The sequence below is a fragment of the Artemia sp. Qi Xiang Cuo genome, chromosome 18 (genome assembly GCF_049724085.1).
Source record: "Artemia sp. Qi Xiang Cuo chromosome 18, ASM4972408v1, whole genome shotgun sequence".
NCBI classification, from domain to species: Eukaryota; Metazoa; Arthropoda; class Branchiopoda; order Anostraca; family Artemiidae; genus Artemia; species Artemia sp. Qi Xiang Cuo.
In genome coordinates, this window is record NC_142811.1 from 20,507,913 (window position 1) to 20,523,965 (window position 16,053).

The window sequence follows — 16,053 nt, forward strand, 5'->3', positions numbered from 1 at the left end:
ATAGATTTAGGCATATGGCTCCATACTTGAAACAATTTCCTAAAGGGAATTCCGATTAATCCCTGTTGGAGTTAAAAATGGGCCCTTTTACCATCAACTACCCCCCACAACCATCACTACTAAATTTTAAGCTGAAAAGGGTAGAGTTTTCTTCTCAATTAATTTAAAAAAACTTTTTCCACAAAATAAGTTTTTCGAAGAAAAGTAAAGAACTCCAAAAAATGAGCAAAAATAAAATCAAATAATCTACCAAGCGTGAAACTACCACAAATTAGCTTCGATAAATAAATGAAACCCGAAACGAACAGAAATTACAATAAATAACCGATTCAAACTCAAAAAGAGCAGGAATTAACATAAGTTGGGCTCAAAAATTTTATGCCTTCCCAATGCCAGAACATAATTTGTACTTTACTGAAAAAAATATAAACGCTTTTACTTTTATAACTTTGATAAATCAAATAAAATTAACATTTTGATTACTAAATATCAGTAGGCTATATGTATATTAAACTGACAATGCACATTCATTTTTATTTTTTTTTTTAGTAAAGGGCAAATTATGCTCTGGCCTTGGGAAGGCATAGAGGTTTTGAACCCAACTTATGTTAATTTCTGCTCGTTTTGAGTTTGACTCGGTTATTTATCGTAATTTCTGTTCGTTTTGGGTTTTCATTGGATGTGTTTGGGGGAATGGTGCGCGTGAGAGGGGGGTTAGTTACTCTCCAATTACTTTTGACTATTAAAAAGGGCACTAGCCCTCTCAATTCCAATTGAATGAGCCCCTTTTGAAGTTTTTACGACAACTCTATCTATAAAAAACCTTATACGCCCCCGTTGGCATAACTTACAACCTTTGCCCTGGGGAATCTGGGGGGTTTGTCCTCCTTAAATACATAATTTCCAGAACTTTCAACTAGGTTGAACAAAATGGCTATCTCTAAACTTTGATTGAATGCGTTTGGCGAAAAGGCGGACGTGAGAGGGGGGTCAATTACTCTCCACTCACTTTCGACTATTAAAAAGGGCAATTTCAATTTCCAGACAAATGAGCCCTTTTTGAAATTTTTACAACAACTTTCTATATAAACCTTATATGCCCCCAGGGCATAACTTACAACCCTTGCACTGAGGACTCTGAGGGGGCTATCATCCTAAAAGACCTAATTTCCAGAACTTTCAACTACGTTGAACAAAATGGATATCTCAAAATTTTGATTGGATGTGTTTGGGAAAATGGTGGGCGTGAGAGGGGGGTTAGTTGCCCTTCATTCACTTTTAACTATTAATAGGGCACTAGCCCTTTCAATTTCCAATTGAATGAACCCTTTTTGATGTTTTTACAACATCGCTTTCTATAAAACCTTACATGGTCCCAGGGCATAACTCACGACCCTTGCCCTGAGGGTTGTGGGGGGAATGGGTCATCATCCTTAAAAACCTAATTTCCAAAACTTTCAACTACGTTGAATATAATGGCTATCTAAAAATTTTGATTGGATGTTTTGTGGAAAAGGTTTGCGTGAGAGGGGGGTTAGTTTCCCACAAATCACTTTTGACTATTAAAAAAGGCACAAGCCCTTTGAATTTCCAATCGAATGAGCCCTTTTTTAAGTTTCTACGACAAAGATTTCAATAAAAACCTTATATGCCCCCAGGACATAACTTATAGCCCTTGTCCTGAAGACTCTGGGGGGAGTGTCCTGCTTAAAGGTGTAATTTCCTTAACTTTAAACTGCGTGCAACAAAATGGCTATCTCAAAATTTTGATTGGATGTGATTCGGGAAATGGTTGGCTTGGTAGGGGGGTTAGTTGCCTTCAAATCATTTTTAACTATTAAAAAGGGCACAAGCCACTCCAATTTCCAATTGAATAAGCCCTTTTCGAAGTTTCTACTACAACTCCTTCTATACGAAGTGCCCTGCTCTAAAGGAAAAAAAAAATAATACATTGTGCCAACATCGTTTTTATATGCCCCCGGGGTATAACTTAAAGCCCTTGCCCCGAGGGTTTTGGGGGAGTGTCCTCTTCAAAAACATATTTTCTATCTGGGAATCAACTACCCTGAACAAAATGACCATCTCAAAATTTTGATTGGATGTGTTTGGGGGAATGCTGGGCGTCGGGGGGGGGGCTAGTTGCCCTCCAATCACTTTCGACTATTAAAAAGGGCACGATCCATTTGAACTTCCAATCGAATGAGCCTTTTTTGAAGTTTCTACGACAACGCCTTCTATAAAAACCTTATATGCCCCCAGGGGCCTAACTTACAACCCTTGTCCAGAAGGCTTTGGGGGATTGTCCTCCTCAAAAACATAAGTTCTAACTGGAAATCAACTACGCTGAACAAAATGGCTATCTGAAAATTTTGATTGTATGTGTTTCGGGAAATGGTGGGCATGGAACTTAAACTTAAACTAACTTAAAACCCATGCCCCGAGGGTTGTGAGGGAGTGTCCTCCTCAAAAACATATTTTCTATCTGGAAATTCACTACGCTGAACAAAATGGCTTTTTAAAAATGTTGATTGAATGTGTTTGGGGGAATGATGGGCGTGGAGGGGAGGGGGCTAGTTGCCCTCCAATCACTTTCGACTATTAAGAAGGGCACTAGTCCTTTGAATTTCCAATCAAATGAGCCTTTTTTGAAATTTCTACCACAAAGTCTTCTATAAAAACATTACATGCCCCCAGAGCATAACTTTCAGCTCTTGCCCTGAGGCCTGTGGGGGAGTGTCCCCCTGAAAAACATTATTTCTATCTGGAAATCAACTACGCTGAAGAAAATGGCTATCTCACAATTTTGATTGGATGTGTTTCGGGAAATGGTGGGCGTGGAAGGGGTTTTAGCTGCCTTCCAACCATTTTCGACTATCAAAAAGGGCACAAGCCACTCTAATTTTCAATTGTATGAGCCCTTTTTGAAGTTTCTGCGACAACTTCTTTGATACGAAGTGCCCTGCTCTAAAGAAAAAAAATGATAAATATTACATTGTGCCAACATCGTTCTTATATGCTCTCAGGGCATAACTTGAAAACCTTGCACAGAGGGCTGTGGGGGAGTGTTCTCCGCAAAAACATATTTTCTATCTTGAAATCAACTACGCTGAACAAAATGGCTATCTCAAAATGTGATTGAATGTGTTTGGGGGAATGATGGGCGTGGAGGGGGGCTAGTTGCCCTCCGATCACTTTTGACTATTAAAATGGGTACTAGCCGTTTGATTGGATGTGTTTCGGGAAATGGTGGGCGTGGAAGGGGTTTTAGCTGCCTTCCAACCACTTTTTACTATCAAAAAAGGTACAAGCCACTCTAATTTCCAATTGAATGAGCCCTTTTTGAAGTTTCTGCGACAACTTTTTCGATATTTAGTGCCCTGCTCTAAAGTAAAAAAAATAATAAATATTACATTGTGCCAAAATTGTTCTTATGTGCCCTCGGGGCATAACTTGAAAACCTTGCACCGAGGGCTGTGGGGGAGTGTTCTCCTCAAAAATGTATTTTCTATCTGGAAATCAACTACGCTGAAAAAATGGCTATCTCAAAATTTGATTGAATGTTTTTGGGGGAATGATGGGCGTGGAGGGGGGCTAGTTGCCCTCCAATCACTTTCAACTATTAAAAAGGGCACTAGCCCTTTGAATTTCCAATCGAATGAGCCTTTTTTGAAGTTTCTACAACAACGCCTTCTATAAAAACCTTATATGCCCCCAGGGCATAACTTACAACCCTTGCCCTAATGGCTTTGGGGGAGTGTCCTCCTCAAAAACATAATTTCTATTTTGAAATCAACTACACTGAACAAAATGACTATCTCAAAATTTTGATTGGGTGTGTTTTGGGAAATGGTGGGCGTGGAAGGGGTGTTAGTTGCCTTCCAATCACTTACGACTATTCAAAAGGGCACAAGCCACTATAATTTCCAATGGAATGAGCCCTTTTCGAAGTTTCTACGACAACTTCTTCAATACGAAGTGCCCTGCTCTGAAGGAAAAAAAAATAATACATTGTGCCAATATCGTTCTTATATGCCCTCAGGGCATAACTTAAATCCCTTGCCCCGAGGGTTGTGGGGAAGTGTCCTGCTCAAAAACATATTTTCTGTCTTGAAGTCAACTACGCAGAACAAAATGGCTATCCCAAAATTCTTTTGAATGTGTTTGGGGGAATGATGGGCGTGGGGGGGGGCTAGTACCCCTCCAATCACTTTTGACTATTAAAAAGGGCACTAGCCACTTCAATTTCAAATAGAGTGAGCCCTTTTCGACGTTTCTACGACAACTCCTTCGATACGAAGTGCCCGGGTATGAAGGAAAAAAATAAATAATACATTGTGCCCACATCGTTCTTTACTTAGGCAGCGATATCGCGCTCCCTATGATTACCTTTAAACCTTCGAGGTAAGTACCTTCTGCCAATGGAGCATGATATATGATGACTTACAGAGGTGTACGCCTCTTCTTTGACCTTTGCATAATGGTGCGGGATGGGCTTGTAATTTTTGGGCATATACTTTAGACCAATGGGATAGAGGCGACGGATCTTCAGAGACGTACAATACTTTAGATCCTTATTTACCTTTAGCATGAATCTGGTTGGTAGTGTACCCCTCCTCCGTCCAAGAGAAAAAAACAAAATGCCATCTCTTGATTGATTCCTCCAAAGAGTATGGGTAACTTATAAGAGCCGTCAACACACTATGGTGTTTGGCGACACTCGGGCTTTTTTCAGTATAAAAAACAAGTTTTTTAAACTGAAAGTAAGGAGCGACATTAAAACTTAAAACGAACAGAACTTATTCTGTATATGAAATGGGCTGTCCCCTCCTCAACGCCTTGCTCTTTACACTAAAGTTTTTTATTGTCTAAAAAGAATAGAGTTGTGAGAAAGAGTCAAACTTTACCGTAAAGAGCGAGACTTTGACGAGAGGACAGCTCCTTCCATATATGGAATAATTTCTGTTCGTTTTAAGCTTTAATATCGCTCCTTACATACAGTTTAAAAAACTTGTTTTTTTTTATTTAATTTCTGATCGTTTTTTAGTTAATGCAGCTTTTATTTTGGCTAACCGTCATTGAATAAGTAAACAAAATTTGCATAAAAATTTTACTTTTCTTTTGCTAAATGGATGTCTTTACAAATTAACTTACGTAACTAACTTCTATATTCGTATATTTTTCTTCTGGCAAAAAATACAAAGTTGCAGATTTTTGCAGATATGAGCTTGAAACCTATGTAATAGGGTTTTCTGATACGCTGAATCTGACGGTGTGATTTTCATTAAAATTCTTTCACTTGTAGGGGATGTTTCCTCCCTCTTTAAAAAATCGAGTAAATTTTCTCAGGCTCGTAGCCTTTGATGAGTAATACTAAACTTAATAAAATTTATATATTTAGAATCAGCATTATAAACCCATTCTTTTGATACATTTATTGACATCAAAATTCCGTTTTTAAAAGTTTCGATTACTATTGAGCAGTATCTCTTGTTTTTATATTGTTTTTTTTATTACATATATGTTATTACGTATATGAGGGGGTTCTCCCTTTAGTCAATGCCACGCTCTTTACGTTAAAAGTTAAAAAAAATTTTGATTCACAAACCCCTGAATCACAAAGGCCGTTTAATTAGAATAGATAGCTCTTTTGAAAGCACAAAAAAAAACTGTAGCGTAAAGAGCGAGGTATTGACTTGGGGGAGAACCCCTCACTTACGTTATAATTTCTGTTCGTTTTAAGTTCTAATGTTCCTTCTTACTTTCAGTTGAAAAAACTTGTTTTTTTTTATTTAATTTCTGATCGTTTTTTAAATAATGCTTGGAAATCCGGCACCCCTTTCATAGAAATGTCCCTTACCTCAAAGAAACATCCTCCACGGAAAGATTCTCCAGAATAACCCCCTCCTCTAGCCCCCCTCCAGAAAAAAATCTTTCTTGAAAATGTCTGTATACTTCCCAATAACCAATAAATAATGCTGGCAAGTCCGGCGCCCCCTTCATGGCAATTTCCCTTCCCCCATGAAAACTTCCTTCATGGAAAGATCCTCCAAGATAACCCCCGACCGACCCTTCTCTCCCATTACCAGAAAAAAAACCTCCTGAAAACTTCTGTATACTTCCCAATAACCAATACTATATGTTAACATTGGGTAAAGTTCATAACTTTTAGCCCTCCCCCTGGGGCCTTCGGGGAATTAAGTCATCATAAAAGACATATTTATCATATTTTCGAGCATGCTGAACAAAATGGCTATCTCAAAATTTTGATCGGGTGACTTTGGGAAAAAAATAAGCGTGGGAGGGGGCCTAGTTGCCCTCCATTTTTTGGTCACTTAAAAAGGGCACTAGAACTTTTAATGTCCGTTTCTATGAGCCCTCCACGATAATCTAGGACCACTGGGTCGATACGATCACCCCTGGGAAAAAGAAAAAAAAAACAAAAAAAAAACAAAAAAACAAATAAAAACGCATCTGTGATCTTTCTTCTGGCAAAAAATGCAAAATTCCACATTTTTGTAGATAGGAGCTTCAAACATATACAGTGGGGTTCTCTGATACGCTGAATATGATGGTGTGATTTTCATTAAGGTTCTATAACTTTTAGGGGGTCTTTCCCCCTTTTTTGAAAATCAGCCAAATTTTCTCAGGCGCTTAACTTTTGATGGGTAGCACTAAACTTGATGAAAATTATATATTTGAAATCAGCATTGAAATCTGATTCAATTGAAATCTGAAAACAATGATTCAAGCATTGAAATGATTGAAATTTTGATGTATCTATTGGTATCAAAAACCCGTTTTCTAGAGTTTCGGTTACCATTGAGCCGGGTCGCTCCTTACTTACAGTTCGTTACCACGAACTGTTTGATAACAATAAGAATAATTAGTTTATTTAGTGTGATTGGTATAATTAGGGTAGTAATTAGTGTCTTACTCAGCTCCTGACAAAAAAGGGATTATAAAGCTTAAAAAAATGCCAAGTGTAGCCAAACGCTAGATAGAGTTGACAGTTTTTTGTGTCGACACTAGTGCCAGTTTGCAGTCTTATAAGCTAGCCATACTTTTTGGGTCGCTCTACAATAATTGTAAAGCTGAAGATATAGGGTTGAGAATTTAATTCGTTTCTTATAACAAAATTATTGCATATCATATGGTCAGAAAAAATAACTTTTGCTATTAAGATGCTTTTAAAGATTTTGTTCAAAGAAAGCCTCATTACCAAAAATGGTAGTTATTTAATTAAAGACATAAACTTGACTTCATTTAAAGACAACGAAACAGAAACCTTGTTGCAAACTACAAAAAGAGGATTTATTTAAACAAGTTAACAGTTACAACAGAATACATCACGAAAAAATTGTTTAAAAAAAAGAAGATATAATAAGGCACGTTTATAAAGGTACCAACAGCATGGGAAGTGGGGGTCACTTAACAGAAATTTACCAGGAATGAATTAAGCAAATGCAAAACAAAAAGAAATTAAATTACATGATCAAGTCGAAGATAACGTAAAATATATATAGCCTACTATAAATAGGGGCCAAAGCGTCATTTCAGCTGAACTGAAAACAAAATATATTTCATACAGTTTTTCTAAAATAGCACTAAATCATACTGAAACTTCCAGAAACACTTTTTATATATATAAGCACATTATAAACAACAAGAAAGCTAATTATTTGGGAAATCATTATATCATATTAAAAATCTTCATAGTTATTATCTTCCTTTTAAATATATTCCTTTCGAATGCACTGAAAATGTATCGACGAATCATTTATTGATTTGCCAAGGTTATAGCAGTAAACTATCAGCATTTCTTCAGAAATCATCATTTTATGTCAGAAATAACCACTAGATGTTAGAAATTGACATTTTAAAAGTTATTAGACTATGAATATTTTATGCCTTCGAGTCAAATCAATTCAGAAGGAAAAATAGTGACAAGGATTGTGATCATTTGAAATATCAGGACTAAATTGAAAGTCACAAATATATACCTTAAAAAATGTTTGATCATGATGTGTAAGCTTTTTTTGGTATTTTTCGTTATGAGTTTTTTTCAGCTTTTTATCAGCTTTTGATCGGTTTTTGATCAGCTTTTTTTCAATATTTTTTTATGATCTTTTGACACATAAAATACAATGTGTAAAATTTATTATTTTCAGTAAAGAGCAAAGGATACTCTAGTCTTTGGGTGTTCTAAGTGGTGGTGATCCCACCCTTATTCGTGATAGCGTCTGTTTTGTTTCAGCTTAACTGGATTTTTTATTTTGATTTCTGTCCTTCTTAGGTTTCATTTATTCATCCACAGTAACATCTGTTCATTGTCAGTTGGACTTGACAATTATTATTAATTATTTGTTTTAAGTTTCTGTTATTTGTTCACAGTATTTTCTGTCCGTTTTAATCTTTGATTCTTTAACGAATTTAAATAGACCTTGGGTAGCATGTTTAGTTGTAAATGTCGAAAGCCAAAGAAAAAAAGAAACATACTTGCCATCAAGTATAAGATTAGAATAACCTAACTAAATTATTGGTAAGTGTCTGTAATTGCAGAGAAGACCCCTCTATAAGGAACCCGTTTTTTGAATATACTTGTGAATACACCAAAGGCCTAAAACAGACTGACAACCGTGGAAAGCTCAAGTATCAAGTATCTAACTCCGAATCTGGTGTCGCAGGTTCAAATTCAAACGTTGTTTTTTTTTACTTGGTAAAAAAAAAATACTGAAAACATTGTCACAAAGTGTTTTATTGTCAAAAGTTTTTTATTTTTGAAGAAAAATTGCATTTACAGAATAAACAATGTCGTATAATTAGAAGGGAATCTCTTAGTTTATCACTTAAAATAGTGTTTCTTGAAAATAAGTCAATTTTTAAAAAATATCGAAACAGCTTTTCGTAGACCCCCAACACAGCTCATACAGAGATAATTTCTATGAAGTGAACCTTTTTAAACTAGGCAGTGCTTTTCAGGAAATTTATACTTTTATAATATTAGTCTCAGGATGATTTTTGAAAAACAAAATTATTTTTAGTGAATAATTAAAGTCTAATTAAAAACAGTACAAGAATTATCTTAAATATGAATTTATGAAGCAACAAAAGGCATGATACAGATATTATTTGATATTTGTCAAGTCTTATACAGTTTAAACTCGCAAATGCTAAACAAGGAAACGATTTTTTAGGAAAATTAGAAATTATAGGGAAAATCTGGAATTTTTCTGATGAGTATTGTTAATAAATAATTTCTTAGACCACACTGCTTTTCCATTAAAAACAAAAAAAAATTTTTAAACACGAAAAACGGTTTTTAATTTTATAACAAGCATTTAAATAAAAAAAAATTATTTTTGCAAAAAAGCTCCTAATATTTGGGCCCCACATCCGGTTGCATTTCTCAACGTAAAAAAAAAAAAAATAAATAAAGCAAAAAAAAAAAAAACAAAGTAAATTAAATTAAAAAAAAAAAAACTAAACAAAAAAATATAACAAAAAGAAAAACCGAAATAAAAAAGTAAATAAAAATTAACAAAACTCACATATTAATTAAAAACTTCCATGCACTGAATGTCTTTCAACTGGCCTCCTCTCAGTATATAAATGGAAATATATTAAATAAACACTTCCATGTACTGAATGTCTATATTGATTCTACTCGCCTCCTCCCAGTATATAAATTGAAATCTATCAAAAATTAAGAATATATTTATACTTAGACCAGAACAATAAAAGGTCAACTAACCCCCCGGTCCATAACCCTTAATTAAATTTCACAAGTTCATCAACCATTTTATGAATTATAAATTGAATGGATTCGTTTGGTTGCAAGCTTAGCTGCAGTTCGTTTACTTTTCTCATCATTTAACCCATTCTGACCTTTGTTCGCAAGGTCATCTTTCGTTTCAGAAATATTATTAAAATCAGTATTGGTTGAATATCTTGCCTGCATTTTAATTAAACTATTATAAATTGAATTGATCCCACATTCCCCTTCATCTCTATTGATACTAGTACCCCCATATATTATATTTTTTATTTCTATAATTTCCCTGAAGCTTTTTAAAAGTCCTACAGACGTATCTACTATTTTTGTTTGATAAAATAAAATACTGTGATGAGGAAAATTATAAAGATGTTCTGCAACCGCTGACTCAATCGTTTCTGGTGTTTTGTTTTGTTTTATAGCGTAATCTATTGCATTCTTGTGTTGTTCTAGCCTATTTTCTAAAGTTTGTTGCGTTCTACCCACATAAAATTTTCCACAAGAACATGGAATTTTGTATACTCCCTTTTGCAAATTTATCGGTATCTTGTCTTTCCCTTTATTTAACAACGAGCTTATATTATGTCCTGATTTAAATGATGTATTTATATTATGTTTTTTTAATTCTCTTCTTAATTTTTGTGATAAAATTGGTACAAAAGGCAAAGTTATGTAATTTGTTTCTTGATTTGACCCATCTTCTTCTAATATTTTTGGCTCCGTCAACTTTTTTTCCTCTTTTCAATTATTTGAGAAATCATTTTTTCCGGAGAGCCATTACCTATTAGAATATCCTTAATAAAAATTAGTTCATTTCTTATGTATCCTGGTGATGTTAATTTTAATACCCTATCCACTAAAGAAAGAACCCCACCCCTTTTTACTTGGATCGGGTGATTTGATGTGAAAGACAAATAACGGTTGTTACTAGTCGGTTTACGGTAAATTGAAAATGCTAGTTCATTATTATTTCTATGGATCAAAATATCTAGAACCGGTAACTTATTCTCTGTTTCCTTTTCAATTGTAAAAATTAACTCTCCTCCCAAATTATTTAAATGTTCCAAGAAACCTTCAATTTCTGATTCCCCGTAATTCCAAATAATTAAAATATCATCCATATATCTGCCCCAAAATTTAGGTTTTAAAAAATATTTTTCTATAGCTAAATTTTCAACATACTCTACATAAATATTTGCTAACAACAGACTTAAAGGCCCTCCCATTGCTAAACCCCTAATTTGATGGTAAAAATTATCTCTAAACCTGAAATAGTTAGTATATCTGCTAGTTATTTTGACTAAATTTAATATAGTTTCCAGTTCAATTCCCGAAGGTAATTCTTCTATCTCATTTTTTCGTTCCTCAAGTTTTTTGGATAAAATACTAAACGATTTATCACAAGGAATATACGTATACATGGATTTTATATCGAAACTGAACAATCTAGATTCTTCGGATATTTCTACACTTATAAGTTTGTCTTTTAAAAATTTCGAGTTTCTTATATACGAATTTTGGAGATATAATAATGGTTTAAGTGTCATTGCTGCCCATTTCTCGATTTTTACCGTTGATGAATTTGTTGTTGAAACAATAGGTCTTAAGGGGATACCTGTTTTATGTATTTTTGGCAAACCATATATTCTAGGGCTAACTGATCCCCTTGGAAAGAACTTGTGATACATCTGGGGTGTGATACTTCCATTTGTTTTAAGGTCTTCTAAATCTTTTCTTAATCTTTTAGCATACAAATCAGTTGGGTCCGAGTTAAGTTTTTTATATGTTTAAGTATCACTTAGAATTGTTTCTATTTTACTGTCATAATCATCTTTTTCTAGTATTACTACTGTATTGCTCTTATCCGCTTTCGTTATTATTAGAGAATCATCTTTTTTTTAAATCTTTTAAAATTTTAATATCTTTGTTCTTAACTTTTTCTAGATAACTACAAAAATCTGTTAAAATATTTACTACCCTTAGTCTTAATTCATCTACATTATTTATATCTTTTGGAAACTTATGAATCCCTGTTTCAATCTTTGAAATAATTTCCTCTATCGGTACATTTTTAGGATTTAGTCCAAATTTTATACATCTTTCAAGGATTTCCTTTTGTTCTTTGGTTAACTCATTTTTGCTTAAATTAATCACCCCAGGACCTGGGAAATAATTAGGCTTATACATTGATAGTTTTTGTTTGTCCTTTTCCGTTTTTAACTGCAAAAAATTTTGGTTTAGTCTTTCATTAGATAATCTTAGAACATGTTGAAAAGAATTTTTAAAGATTGATATAATTTGTTGGAAATCATTTGTATTAAGGAAATTACCAAGGCTATATTTTAAACAATCTATTTCTTTTACAACTTGTGATCGCTGGAAACGTTTATCTTTCAGCACATGGTTTAAGTTTAATAAATTTACCTTTCTCTTGTGCTTTTCTTAATTATATTTATTTAAATGATAATTAAAAAGAAACGATTTTTGAATTAGTTTATTTACTTTGCACTTTTCTAAAAACTTTTGTTGTGTAATTATATTGGCATGCTTTTTTGCTAAATTCAAAAATAATAAAATTGAATTTGTCTTTTGCCACCCGTAGGCTATACGTAAATAATTTCTTAGACCACACTGCTTTTCCATTAAAAAAAAAAAAATTTTTTAAACAAGAAAAACGGGTTTTAATTTTCTATAAAGCAGTGAAATACAAAACAATTAATTATGCACAAAAGCTCCGAATATTTCGGCCCCACATCCGGGAGCCTTTCTCAACGGAAAAAAAAAAAAAAAAATAAAGCAAAAAAAAAAAACAAATAAAATTACATTAAAAAAAAACATACAAAAAACCAAAAGAGAACAAAAAGCAAAAACGAAAGAAAAATGTAAATAAATAAGAACAAAACTCACATATTAATTAAACACTTCCATGCACTGAATGTCTTTCAACTGGCCTCCTCTCAGTATATAAATGGAAATATATTAAATAAACACTTCCATGTACTGAATGTCTATATTGATTCTACTCGCCTCCTCCCAGTATATAAATTGAAATCTATCAAAAATGAAGAATATATTTATACTTAGACCAAAACAATAAAAGGTCAACTAACCTCCGGTCCATAACCCTTAATTAAATTTCACAAGTTCATCAACCATTTTATGAATTATAAATTGAATGGATTTGTTTTGTTGCAAGCTTAGCTGCAGTTCGTTTACTTTTCTCATCATTTAACCCATTCTGACCTTTGTTCGCAAGGTCATCTTTCGTTTCAGAAATATTATTAAAATCAGTATTGGTTGAATATCTTGCCTGCATTTTAATTAAACTATTATAAATTGAATTGATCCCAAAGTCCCCTTCATCTCTATTGATACTAGTACCCCCATATATTATATTTTTTATTTCTATAATTTCACTGAAGCTTTGTAAAAGTCCTACAGACGTATCTACTATTTTTGTTTGATCAAATAAAATACTGTGATGAGGAAAATTATAAAGATGTTCTGCAACCGCTGACTAAAACGTTTCTGGTGTTTTGTTTTGTTTTAGAGCGTAATCTATTGCATTCTTGTGTTGTTCTAGCCTATTTTCTAAAGTTTGTTGCGTTCTACCCACATAAAATTTTCCACAAGAACATGGAATTTTGTATACTCCCTTTGCAAATTTCTCGGTATCTTGTCTTTCCCTTTATTTAACAACGAGCTTATATTATGTCCTGATTTAAATGCTGTATTTATATTATGTTTTTTAATTCTCTTCTTAATTTTTGTGATAAAATTGGTACAAAAGGCAAAGTTATGTAATTTGTTTCTTGATTTGACCCATCTTCTTCTAATATTTTTGGCTCCGTCAACTTTTTTTCCTCTTTTCAATTATTTGAGAAATCATTTTTCCGGATAGCCATTACCTATTAGAATATCCTTAATAAAAATTAGTTCATTTCTTATGTATCCTGGTGATGCTAATTTTAATACCCTATCCACTAAAGAAATAACCACACCCTTTTTACTTGGATCGGGTGATTTGATGTGAAAGACAAATAACGGTTGTTACTAGTCGGTTTACGGTAAATTGAAAATGCTAGTTCATTATTATTTCTATGGATCAAAATATCTAGAAACGGTAACTTATTCTCTGTTTCCTTTTCAATTGTAAAAATTAACTCTCCTCCCAAATTATTTAAATGTTCCAAGAAACCTTCAATTTCTGATTCCCTGTAATTCCAAATAATTAAAATATCATCCATATATCTGCCCCAAAATTTAGGTTTTAAAAAATATGTTTCATATTATAGGTTTTAAAAAAATGAAACATATTTTTTAAAACCTAAATTTTGGGGCAGATATATGGATGATATTTTAATTATTTGGAATTACAGGGAATCAGAAATTGAAGGTTTCTTGGAACATTTAAATAATTTGGGAGGAGAGTTAATTTTTACAATTGAAAAGGAAACAGAGAATAAGTTACCGTTTCTAGATATTTTGATCCATAGAAATAATAATGAACTAGGATTTTCAATTTACCGTAAACCGACTAGTAACAAACGTTATTTGTCTTTCACATCAAATCACCCAATCCAAGTAAAAAGGGGTGTGGTTATTTCTTTAGTGGAGAGGGTATTAAAATTAGCATCACCAGGATACATAAGAAATGAACTAATTTTTATTAAGGATATTCTAATAGGTAATGGCTATCCGGAAAAAATGATTTCTCAAATAATTGAAAAGAGGAAAAAAAGTTGACGGAGCCAAAAATATTAGAAGAAGATGGGTCAAATCAAGAAACAAATTACATAACTTTGCCTTTTGTACCAATTTTATCACAAAAATTAAGAAGAGAATTAAAAAACATAATATAAATACAGCATTTAAATCAGGACATAATATAAGCTCGTTGTTAAATAAAGGGAAAGACAAGATACCGAGAAATTTGCAAAAGGGAGTATACAAAATTCCATGTTCTTGTGGAAAATTATATGTGGGTAGAACGCAACAAACTTTAGAAAATAGGCTAGAACAACACAAGAATGCAATAGATTACACTCTAAAACAAAACAAAACACCAGAAACGTTTGAGTCAGCGGTTGCAGAACATCTTTATAATTTTCCTCATCACAGTATTTTATTTGATCAAACAAAAATAGTAGATACGTCTGTAGGACTTTTACAAAGCTTCAGGGAAATTATAGAAATAAAAAAGATAATATATGGGGGTACTAGTATCAATAGAGATGAAGGTGACTTTGGGATCAATTAAATTTATAATAGTTTAATTAAAATGCAGGCAAGATATTCAACCAATACTGATTTTAATAATATTTCTGAAACGAAAGATGACCTTGCGAACAAAGGTCAGAATGGGTTAAATGATGAGAAAAGTAAACGAACTGCAGCTAAGCTTGCAACAAAACAAATCCATTCAATTTATAATTCATAAAATGGTTGATGAACTTGTGAAATTTAATTAAGGGTTATGGACCGGGGGTTAGTTGACCTTTTATTGTTTTGGTCTAAGTATAAATATATTCTTCATTTTTGATAGATTTCAATTTATATACTGGGAGGAGGCGAGTAGAATCAATATAGACATTCAGTACATGGAAGTGTTTATTTAATATATTTCCATTTATATACTGAGAGGAGGCCAGTTGAAAGACATTCAGTGCATGGAAGTGTTTAATTAATATGTTAGTTTTTTCCTTATTTTTTTATATTTTTGTTTCGTTTTTGCTTTTTTTTCACTTTTTGTGTTTTTTATTTTTTTTTTTAATGTAATTTAAGTTGTTTTTTTTTTTTGCTTTATTTATTTTTTTTTTTTTTTTTTTCCGTTTATAAAGGCAACCCGATTTCGGGCCGAAAAAATAGGATAATTTTTTCAAAATTAATTTTTTTTTATTTAACTGCTTTTTAGAAAATTAAAACCCGTTTTTCGTGTTTAAAAATATTTTTTGTTTTTAATGGAAAAGCAGTGTGGTCTAAGAAATTATTTACGTCTAGCCTACGGGTGGCAAAAGACCAATTCAATTTTATTATTTTTGAATTTAGCAAAAAAACATGCCAATATAATTACACAACAAAAGTTTTTAGAAAATTGCAAAGTAAATAAACTAATTCCAAAATCGTTTCGTTTTAATTATCATTTAAATACATATAATGAAGAAAATCACACGAGAAAGGTAAATTTATTAGACTTAAACCATATGCTGAAAAATAAACGTTTCCAGCGATAACAAGTAGTAAAAGAAATATATTGTTTAAAATATAGACTTGGTAATTCC